Raw genomic sequence first — 9,115 nt, forward strand, 5'->3', positions numbered from 1 at the left:
CTTTTGACATCAATAGAAGAAATTTTTTTGCACCCTCAATAACATGACAAATCAGTTGAAAAACACTGTTACAAAAATAATTAAATTATAATTTTGTGCATAAATATATACTTTTTACTACTGGTCTCTTGCATTATCAACACATAATTTTCCTTTTTAACACTGTAAAGCTGCTTTGATGATCTGTATTGTATAAGCACTATATAGCCTAAATAAAGGTGACCTGACTTGAAAGGTGACATAATATATGGAATTGTGTGTAAACTTAAAAACATACATACATACATTTATCTGATTTTTTTTTATTAATAATCTTTATTTTTATACATGTATAATAAATGATAGAATTTGTATTTTTGTATGCAACTATTCTATTAAATTTACCCATGTTTCCCAATACATTTAATCGTAGCCTACTTAATTATAACCTATTATACATATCATAATCAAAAAATATATATAGAGAGGAGGTGGGGAATACAAAATGTATTTATTAATTCATTTAAATATGCATTATTAATAGATAAAAATAAAAGACCGGGCACAGGTTAATGAGGATGTGCATTTAGAAAACGACGAAAAATAAACAGTTAACTTACTGTATTTTTATTGATGTGCTTGGAAATATGCCTACAGTAACACATATGACCATGAGGGACACAAAAGATAACCTCTAATGTAAATAAAAAAACGACCAATTTACGATCTCATCACGGTACTTTTAATTTGATCTCTCCCAAACAAGGCTTTTATTTTTGCTTTGTGTAAAAATATCCCCTGTCCACCAGGAGGCGACCTCAGATCAGTCTCCCGTCGCGCCATTTCGTTGCGGTAAAAGCCGCCAGATGGCAGTTTAGGATTGCTTCTCTCAGGAAAGGCGCGGTTCTGTTTCAGGTCTAATTTACAATATAAAAACATAAACTATTAGGTCAATTAATCGCGCCAATTATTACTGACGCGTGTCCCGGAGGACCCCTTTTAGCGGTTGAGGTGAGTTTGTACGAGTTTTGCAACAACTGAGTCTGAATCTTTCCGTGGGGCGCGCGTTTACTGCGTAAATCGAGCTTGCATTAAAGATGGAGGACATGCTAGAGAGAGAGAGAGAGAGAGAGAGAACGTGTGTGTGTGTGTGTGTGTGTGTGTGTGAGAGAGAGAGAGAGAGAGAGCTTGCGCGCGCGCGCTATGTGAATGTGTGTGTGTGTGTGTGTGTGTGCGTGCGTGCGTGCAGGGGGGATGGGAACAATTCTCTAAGGACAGTGTGTGTGTGTGTGTGTGCATTCCCCCTGTCCTTGGTGACACTGTCTTCCTTTTCACTCACGGCTATATTATCTTAATAAGATGATGTGCATGTGTTCGGTGTGTTATTGCAGGAACGAGTGTAACATGGTGTGTTCCTGCCGCCGTGCACGCGGACAGACAGACAGTCAGCGCGCGAACTGCTGTTGTTCTCTGAGGCGCTCGCTCTGGTCGCTGCTCGTTTGAAATGTAACGTCTGGTTTGTGTAACGTTACTTAACTTTCCTACACTTCCCCGAGTTGTCACGAATAACATACAGTATTTACAGACTTAAGGGATGGAGGTTGGTGTTGGTTAAGTCATTTGGGTCAGTAAAAAATAAACAGCTCAACTTTTTGGTTCGAAACGTATATAATTAACTAGCGTAAAACCTGAGAGGAAAAATTTGTGGATTGTTACTTATTTATTTTGTATCTTTAATAGTTACTTTTCTTACTTCATTTTAGTCGGTAGTTACTTCATGAAGGTTTGTTTTATGAGCAGAGGAGGAGTTTAGACCGTACTTACATAGTTCAAGCTAGTCCAAACACTAGTCCATGTCTGGTATTTGATCACTGAACTGAGCAATGAAAAAGTTCTAGTTGTGTTTAACTTTTTGAACAATATAACATCCATTTTGCTTTATTCTGTGTTTGTAAAATGTATATTCTATCAAGTTGTCACAGCTGCTTGGTTCCTCTGTCCAGACTGAATGAACATCATTTGAAAGCTCCTGCTTCTCCATCAGTCAACTTTCTATTTATATTCCAGTGTTGTAATATTCACACACAATTTTTTTTAGTTGTACTGCTTTTTGAGGTGAGATGTTGGCAGGTGACTGTCCAAATGTTGTTGGTCCACTTTCTGAGTTGATCCAGCACTGAACCATACATCACTTTAAATATTTTTGAGGAAATGTGGTTTATTTATGGAATTGGAGAGGGCTTTTTCAGTGCATCAAGTATTCTTAAGTTAAGAGATGACAAGAAATGGTTTACCTCTGCTAAAAAAGCTGTATTTCTTGAAAATATGTTGTTTGTCTAAACAGGTTGCATATCATCCATTGGTTAGCATGCAATTTTCAACACAAGGGATTTTAAATTTGTGCTTTCCTTGCTTAGAAATCACATGAATTAATCCAATTCATGAAATCTTAAGGGTTTAATTTTGCTAGAATTTTTAATTTGCCCTTAGGTAGAGTTACAACTACAGATTTGCACATCTGAGACCAAATTGTTATTTTCAATGAATTTGTTTCTGGAGTGATGCATTTGCAAATCAGTCTGGTTTTGAAAGATCTTTGAAAGTCATGATGTGGTAAACTGTTTTGCAATTTCTAGTACCATGCAAACCACTTTGATCTTAGATTAATGTGGTGAGGATTTTAGACCGGATTTGTGCTGATTGAAGAAAGCCACATTAATATAAATGACTTCGGACACTTTAGTCTTCGATAAGTAGTCTGTCTGCTTGCCTCACACACTCTTGCTAAAACAGTAAAGCTGTTACTTAAAATTGTTGTGCTAAATGGTGAATGTTTTAAAATCAGTCTCAAGAGTGTTAGAGTCATATTTGTAAAGATATTATTGGATTCATTGTAGAAGTACAAGTTATTGTTTGTACTGTTGCCAGGCTTTTTAAATACATCAAATAAAGACTATGGCTTGGAGTTCTTTCTATGGAAGGCTTTGTGTAAAGTGTAAAATGGTTGATTTCGCAAGAGACTAGAAAAAGACATGCTTTAAGTACATCATAGCTTACTTAAATCTGGGATTAAAAATAATGGTGTCTTTTTTCCTTAATGAAGTTTGTTTTAAACCAACCCCTTGAACAGGCCTCAGCTCGAATGTGCTGATTTCATTATCTCTCACCTTTTTACAGTGAACTATAAGGCAGAAATATTATGAAAGACTGCTGCAGTTTGTGTCCTTGGCTTTGTCCCTCTGGAGAACCACAGAGAGAAAAAGCTCTCCTTAGTGTATTATACAAGCAAGATATCACCTTTCTACTTTGGTCATTATTTAGTGTTTGTGTAGGCTATCTGTGTGTCTAGATGTTATTCTAAGATAACGAAATATGCATTTTTTGTTTTTATATAATTACCTATGGATATTTTCAGAAGCTTTGTTTCTGAAGCTAACCTTCTTAAATGATGATAGTCATATTCATACTAAACTAGTGTGACTTCACCTTTCTATTGTAGTATTATGGCCTCTCCTCAGTGCGGGTGTTTTTGGCGAGCAATTTAGATGCGTGACATGTATTCCAGGAGGCCGTTGTTGCCATGGAAACACCGTCACTGTCGGTCATATGCTCTTATCCTAGAATTTTATTGGCCGTGTTACGAAGATCAATGAATGTTGCTTTAAGAGATAAGAAAAATCTCCAAATCACCTGTGGGATGAATGAAAAGTTTTAATTATTGAAGTGGATGTAGATTTAATAAAAAAAAAATCTGATTTATGAATTGTGATGTGAATGGGCTTTGAATGTTTGTGAGATCCTTGAAACAGGTTTGAAAGAGTATACATGCATGTATGTTTGTGTTAATTAAATATGTCGGTTTAAATAATAGACATGCTTGCAGTATAAACCTGTATGGAATAGTTAAGCTCCCCGGTACGTCTTTACGTAAAGTCAAAAGCAATTGTTTGACTATCTATATTTATTTTCTAATGTAGTAGTAGTATACTAAGCATAGTTTACTCTGCTTTTTAGAATTGATTGTATACCCTAAAAAGGCAAAACACATTAAAGGGATAGTTCACCAGAAAAAAAAAAATCATTCATCATTTATTCACCCTCCTGTTGTTTCATATTTTGAGAAAGTCCTGCAGGTTTGGAATGATGTGAGGGTGAGTAAAAGATGATCTGTCGCTTTAATCCTTAAAAATAATTTTAAAAAAGCAGTCCTTACACATTAAATAAATGATCGGATAATCATACTATGTTTTCTCTGAATCTGAGTTTAGTCGAGTTTAGTCTGTCAGTATCGGTAAGATCATACTCTAAAACACCCATTGTCAAATATTTGTCAGGATATATTTGCAAATTAACCTTTTTTGCATATATAATTGTATTATGTAACACTGTAGTTAGCATAATTTAATCCCTTCCATCGCTTTCTATTTAGTTACCTTTTCCAAGTTTTCTAAGCTAATTTTGGGTCAAATATGTGGAATGGATTTAAATAAAAAGAGTACTGTGCAAAATATATAATAAATAACATTCAAGTGTCAGGAAATGTCTAGAACTTTGAGTAACAGCTGTTCTAATTCTGTGGGCACTGATTCTATAGGCCTTGTAATTCCAGCCTTTTCTGTATTAAAAACGGTGAACAAGTGAGCAGTGTAGTAGGGAGAGTTTTTAGCGGTTAAACAAACAATTTTACATTTATCTACAAGATCTTTTTATGCCATTTAGCTAAAGGCTGAATTCCTCATTGTCAAGCCACATGAAATGACATTATTTAGAAAGTCAGTAATGGCTCTTCCTGCGGCCCACTCGCTTAAAAAAGACTTTGATTACGCTGATGTCTCAAGACAGAACTTGATCTATAAAACATTGAGTTTTCTGTCAAACCTGAGGTGGAAATGAGTGTCTGCAGGAGCAAACGCTGCTTTTCTCACAGTCTCTCAGGGCAATTGTCAAGCTATTTTGAGTGTTTCACAGATCATTAGAGACTGTTGCCTGTCCTTAGCGTGAGTGGTTATGAGATGAACAGATGAAGGGAGATATAAATCCAGTCCCATTCGATCTGCATAAACAATCTTCACTTCTAAACCAGTCCACGTATGGACTAAGAAAGATGTATAGATAAAGATTTGATCTCAGATAGTAAATATACAGTGTTAAAAAAGCGAAGTTTTCCTGACATCTGGATAAATAATTGCGAATGTAAGAGGGAATGGTGCACATAAGGATTTTTTGTTTAAAATGTGCCTTGTTTTGTGAACAAGTTTTTATAGTTACTATGAAAGCTACTTCTAGTGCATTACTGCTGTACATTTTAGCAGTGAGGATTGATTTGCATTATTAGTGCAATGATACATGAGTTTAGCTACAGGAAACAATGTTAATGCACTAATAATTAAATAATTATATTGAGTGTTACAGTTTTGTAGCTGTAACGCATCTTTGCATCCAGCCCTTTTCTGAGGAGAACTTGTATTCAAACAAGAAAATCTTTAATTTTCACACTTTCTCTTACATTTTAATTAAGAGTCAGCGAAGGATGTTGAAATCTGTGCAACAATTGCTCCTTGTCATTGTTGGTCGTGTTTCTGTGCGATTCTGAAAGCATTGTTTTCTGTGGAAGCACTTTAATTGAATCTATTCTGGTAACGTTTGCCTGCTTAAAGATGATGTGTTTTAACAGTAAGAGATGAACTAGAAAGTCATTATGTAACATAAGCATGAAGAGGTTCTCTTCATCGAACAAAACCATCAGACACAACTTTGAGAGGTTTGTGCATGACGCACACACTCAGAATGGGCAGTTTAGTCTGATGTAAGCCAAAGTGAAGCACACTGAGATCCAGAGTGTCTTTTCCAGATTTAACCCTATTACTAATTCAACTAAGTGCCCGGAGTGATTTGAAAGAAATTTGTTGTGCACGAACTTTAAAATAGCCAGTTATTGGATGCAAGGAATGGGACATAATTGGTCTGATTTAAAAGCATCTCACCCAGCCGGTGCCAAGAATAGCCTCATTTGACTGTCATCGTACAGTGCAAACCATTTAATAGTGTGTCCCCAGACTGTAATGAATCTGTATTGCTTGCTCGATGAGAAGCTGCATGCCCATTAACACATTCACTGATCCATTGAGTTGCTTTCAGGGGTTGTTCTGTGCAGTGCCATTACTGGCCTCATCTACACTTCTCTTTCCAGTTTGACCTCACCATGAGGACCACTTAATCTTGACCCCCTATGTAATCTCTTGGACATCTTTTCGGTTAATGTTCTGAAATTTTTTTTTTTCTTCTTCTCAGGTAAATGGGGTTTCTTACATGTTAAGGACATTTTCTCAGTTAATGGCCTACTGTTTTATTTATCATGCAGCAGGTCGCTTCATGAGAGCCGTCGGTTGAAGACCACATGACTATCTGAACACCTATTTATAACCCCACTGTTATTGGACACTGTTGCTGAATCATCATTCAGAATTAAGAATTCCTTACTGTAGAATAGATTGTTTCTACAGTATCTGGATATTCTGTAATATTCTTAATATTTGTAACTTAAATCTTATAGATTTAAGTGACATTATATGAAGAGATGATTATAGAAATGTAAAAAATGGTAGATAGAATATCCAGGTTAAAACAACCAAATGCCTTTTTTACAGAGGCTTTGAATGTTTGTTTTTTTATTATTATTATTAAAAATAACTGAAACTGAAATTAGTTTGGAATGTTTTTTGTCTATTTTTATCTGATAAATAGGATATGTACTTGTATGACTGGAAATAGCTACATGGGGGTGAAAACAAACGACTGACTTGGGTTAAAACATTTGGTTATCTGAGTTTAGGGTGGGTCTACCTGTTTGGTAATAATAATAGCAGGTTTGGAAAACAGTTTAGCTCTTCTAATGTTTACGAATATTCCACACTGGACCTTTAAATACCAGAAGATTGGAGGTTAGTTGCAGATTGGCTGCTCATAGACGAAATCGAGAATCAATTCAAAGAAATGATCTTTTAGCCATTTAACTGGTGAATCTTCCTTCATTATATATTGCTGACATTGACATTTATATTCTAGCATTCCCAAAAGGATTCAGCTCTCTTCACTGTTGCCAGCCTCCATCGCTGAGGTGTAAATTACATTTTCTTTCCTGAGCTCTACCTTCAGTACATACTAGACTTAACACTTACTCATCAGAGAGAAACAGCATGTCTGCGAATCTCTGCATGAATAGTGTTATTTTATTCTGTATTTGTTTGTCTTATGTGTCTGCTGCCAATCTCTTAAATGATTATGTAACGGTCAGCTGTTGAGTTTTACAAAACTGCATAGACTTTTTCTGGAGCACATGCCCAGAGTTTCGGCCTGGGCCATATTTACTGAGATATCCAAATCTGAATGGGGGAGGGGAGCGTTACAGATGCAAAGTAAGGGGTTTTATTTTCTCCTTATGTCCACTTAAATACCATCTGACAGCAGATCGGTCTCAAAAACCCTGTATGTTGGGAATTCCGGCCTGCATTCTCGTTGAACTTCCTCCTGTGTCTGTTTCACGCTTGCATGCGGTGAATCAAGCGTTTTGAATCCTCAGTATCCACAGAAACATCTATTACTGCCAGTGTGGAAAGTCTCCTCTGGGGGTGGGGAGCCATCTTGTGTTGGTTAAAATCAAATCATGTGTGAAGATGCATCCAAGTGAGTTGTCTAAATCAGTCAGGGATAGAAAATTAGCTTTTTATGTCTAATAGCACAGATATTGTCTGATCTAATTTGGATCCATATACATCCCATCTCCACTTGACATAAATGTGTTTAGCCTTCCTATCTGCCCTTGGTTTCTGCTGTTTCCACAGCAACAGGGAAAAGCCATGCTTGGGATGCCCCCTAATGGCAGTGTGTCTTTTGTCAAATGTAATATATATAGTTTTGACTCAAGTAAAAGTGATTAAGACCAATGCTATTTTGCTGTAATAAGTATCATTATGATTGAATTTTGAGTTGTTGCATCTTTTATGGTGTTGATCCTGGATTATAGTTTCATTTAAAATCATGGTTCATGCTGTCCCTAGTGGTTATGGGATGCTACTATTTTTTTAAATGCTTTTAAAATGGCAATTTTAGTTTTATTTTATATTTTATATATATATATATATATATATATATATATATATATATATATATATATATATATATATTATATATATATATATAATTTTTAATTTAACTAAAAAAAATGTCTAATAAATGCTCTAATAAATCTGTACTTAATTATGCTTCATATCTATCCTGGTCAGAGCTTCTCTTTTCTCTAAATTCTTAGGTTATGTGGTCTGAAGCATTCTGGGGCTGAACTAAGGAATCGCGAACGCTTTCACGCCACTTCTGTGTGATCCATCTTTAGAAGTCTCCAAGTTTTGTCAGAAGACACAACATGATCAACTCAGACTTTCCTATGTTGCAGTAAGTAAAAAGACTTTTTTAAAATGACGGGCGCTTATATAAATGTGCACTAAACTGTTGATAAACATTTGCGTTACACTATGCAGGGACTCGTCAAATGACGGGCAAGGCGACACTGTGAGTCTGAGCATGAGTGTTAGTGAGCTGGATGATTCTGGGGAAGGAAAGGGCAAGAAAAAGAGAGGCAGGCCTGGAAAACAAGGAGTAAGACCAATGCTGCTGAGCAGATCGACTGATTGCTTTTATTTGAAAACATAAATGCATGCTGTCAGCCAATCTTCCAGATCTCTCTCTCTCTCTCTCAAATTTTTATTTTTTTGCCAGGCGGCCAGTAAGAAGGCCCGAAGTGTCTCGCGTTGATAAAGGCGGGAGGAGGCCGAATGGAGTGGCCCATCTGAATGGAGAGGGCACAGACCCCAGTACTCTGTTTGAGGTGGTCAAACAAGGCAAAGTGCCATGCAGGTAAAACACAACACATGTCTTGCTGTCCGGTTTCTGGATCATTTGAGGGGGAAATGTGCTAAGTGACTGTTTTTTTTTTTTTGTTTGTTTACTAGTGCCGTCATTGAACGACTGGATTGAATCTTACAAGCAAGACCGAGACCTTGCACTCCTAGATCTAATCAACTTTTTCATTCACTGTTCTGGCTGTAAAGGTAATTTATTAATTATTATTATTATTATTTTA

At 36.1% G+C, this 9,115-nt stretch overlaps 1 long non-coding RNA gene across 1 annotated transcript; it reads left to right on the top strand.

Annotated features, from left to right (window-relative positions):
- The first annotated feature begins 801 nt into the window (after positions 1–801).
- On the top strand, positions 802–8,774 carry LOC113042384 (uncharacterized). The gene is made up of 4 exons (XR_003275568.1): positions 802–990; positions 8,288–8,427; positions 8,514–8,631; positions 8,752–8,774. It is a non-coding gene; the product is annotated as an uncharacterized LOC113042384 (long non-coding RNA).
- The last annotated feature ends 341 nt before the right edge of the window (positions 8,775–9,115 follow it).

The sequence above is a fragment of the Carassius auratus genome, chromosome 24 (assembly GCF_003368295.1).
Source record: "Carassius auratus strain Wakin chromosome 24, ASM336829v1, whole genome shotgun sequence".
Taxonomy (NCBI): domain Eukaryota; kingdom Metazoa; phylum Chordata; class Actinopteri; order Cypriniformes; family Cyprinidae; genus Carassius; species Carassius auratus.